Raw genomic sequence first — 2,223 nt, forward strand, 5'->3', positions numbered from 1 at the left:
ACCCTGGAATGGGCTGCCTAGAGTGGTGGTTGAGGCCCCATGCCTGCAGGTGTTTAAGGCTGGGCTGGATGAGGCTCTGGCCAGCCTGATTTAGGATAGGGTGTACCTGCCCAAGGCAGGGGGGTTGGATGATCTTTGTGGTCCCTTCCAACCCTGACTGATTCTAAATCCCTCTCCACAGGGCTGCTCTCCAACCAAAACTGCCCAGCCTTTATTTGTTCTTGGGATTGCCTGGACCCAGGCACAGGACCTTGCACTTGGTCTTGTTTAACCTCTCATGAGCTTGGCTTGTGCCTACCTCTCCAGCCTGTCCAGGTCCCTCTGGATGGCATCCCTTCCCTCCAGCATGTCTGCTGCACCACACAGCTTGGTGTCGTCATCACACTTGCTGAGGGTGCACTCAGTGCCACTGTCCATGTCACCGGCAAAGATGTTGAACAGGACTGGTCCCTGAGAGACTCCACTTGTCACTGGCATCCACAACAATGGGTATAGGGAAGCCACTTCAAGGTGGTTTGAGCTCAAGCATGGGTTGGGCGAGCCTTGAGTGTTTTGGTAGCCTCAGGATGATGCATGAGTAAAACAGTACTTCTGGCATTGCAGGTTTTGGGTCTCTTTCTAGGACTTCATTCAATAGGATGCTTTAAAGATTTTATGCACCTGTGATGAATTAATCTGATATTTCTGAACTTTATAAAATCTAACACAGCAGATGATATTTCTGAGAGACTACAGCAGGGATAGAGTATGAGAGATCATCCTGGTCTCTTTTATGCTCGTTCATGTTTATAAATTCATTCTTCTGGGAAATCAGTCACATCTGTCTCATCAATTAAAAGAAGTCAAGAGCTAATAACTCTGATATGCTCCTAAAAGGCTGAGTGATATTTAGACAGGAAATCTGAGGCAAGTCAGACGTTTGAAAACTCAAAGATAATTGAAACACAACAGAGCTGTCCTGAACCTGAGAAAGGTGATAAAATGCCAGGGTCCCTAGCATACTACAGTGGAACTGGGATGGACTCTGAAACTTACAGCCTCCAGAGCTGAAGTGCCCTCCTGAGAGGAGTGCAAATTTTTATTTCACTTCCTTACGGTGTAGAAGGGCAAGGAAAGTTTCTGCTATTTTGCAGAGAGAAAGGCACCTGTCATTCACACACTTTAAGAGCTTAGCCTTGCATGGATCTGCTCAGGTCTGGTGAAGTCATAACTCCTTGTGCAGAACTGATGTTATGTCAGATGTAAAAGTGAGAGGAAAGCCAGCACTTGCTCAAAAAGTAATTCCTTATCACCATTGCTAGTGAGACAATTCTTTTGTGGACCTATTATTTATTATGCCAACTACCATCAGTTACCATAACTAATTTACAAAGTCCACATAATCATTTTAGAAGTGAGGCAGGTCAGTGAAGTTACACACCATTCTCATCACAAAAACAAAGGGGATCACTAACAAGTGATGGTTCTACTTGGCTGTCACCATCAAAGACTTTCTGATAGAGGCAGTTCATGCAAGCTAAGTGGGATTTCCATAACTACTGCTGTCATGCTTCCGACCAGCTCAAGCTGATTGCTTTACTAGGATGACAGACCAGGAATACCACAACCAAACAGCCTTCATGGCTCTGTCCAGATCTTAAGTAGCTACAATAGATGAACATTAAATATTCTCTCTCTTTTATTTGCCACAGTATCCATAAATATTTAAATAATTAAATCCCCCCTCACTTAGCAAAAGGATTACTTGCAAGACACACTCCTTTAGCAAAATGCTCTTGTAAAGGTCACAAAGCCTCCAATAACATTTTTATCGCAGTCATAGACGTCACTAATAGATTATTATTTTATGTGGTTTATAATTGCATCTCTTCAAAATACACATCTTCCCATGCCGTGACTCGGATTTGAACCGAGGTTGCTGCGGCCACAACGCAGAGTACTAACCACTATACGATCACGGCAGGCTGCCTGGACGCTGCCAGAGCAAGCAGCCTTTTTTTTACCCTCAGTGCAGTCGCAGATTTTGTACAAATGGTGCCACCTACAGTTTACACTGACTTGTAGCAGCAGGCGGTTCTAGTTTTCCAGGTAGCTGCATATTAATATTTCTCAAAATTACTTCCAGACTGTTAATAATCCAGGCTCATCAGGAGTGCTTACAATCAGGATGTGAGGAGTTAGAATAGCTCTTCTCCTGTCCACCACATCTTTTCAGAGAGGATA

The 2,223-nt window shown here is 44.2% G+C and overlaps 1 non-coding gene across 1 annotated transcript; it reads right to left on the reverse strand.

Moving 5' to 3' along the window:
- Positions 1-1,889: 1,889 nt before the first annotated feature.
- TRNAH-GUG (transfer RNA histidin (anticodon GUG)) lies at positions 1,890-1,961 on the reverse strand. Its single transcript has one exon. It is a non-coding gene; the product is annotated as a tRNA-His (tRNA).
- Positions 1,962-2,223: the final 262 nt, after the last annotated feature.

The sequence above is a fragment of the Pogoniulus pusillus genome, chromosome Z (assembly GCF_015220805.1).
Source record: "Pogoniulus pusillus isolate bPogPus1 chromosome Z, bPogPus1.pri, whole genome shotgun sequence".
NCBI lineage: Eukaryota > Metazoa > Chordata > Aves > Piciformes > Lybiidae > Pogoniulus > Pogoniulus pusillus.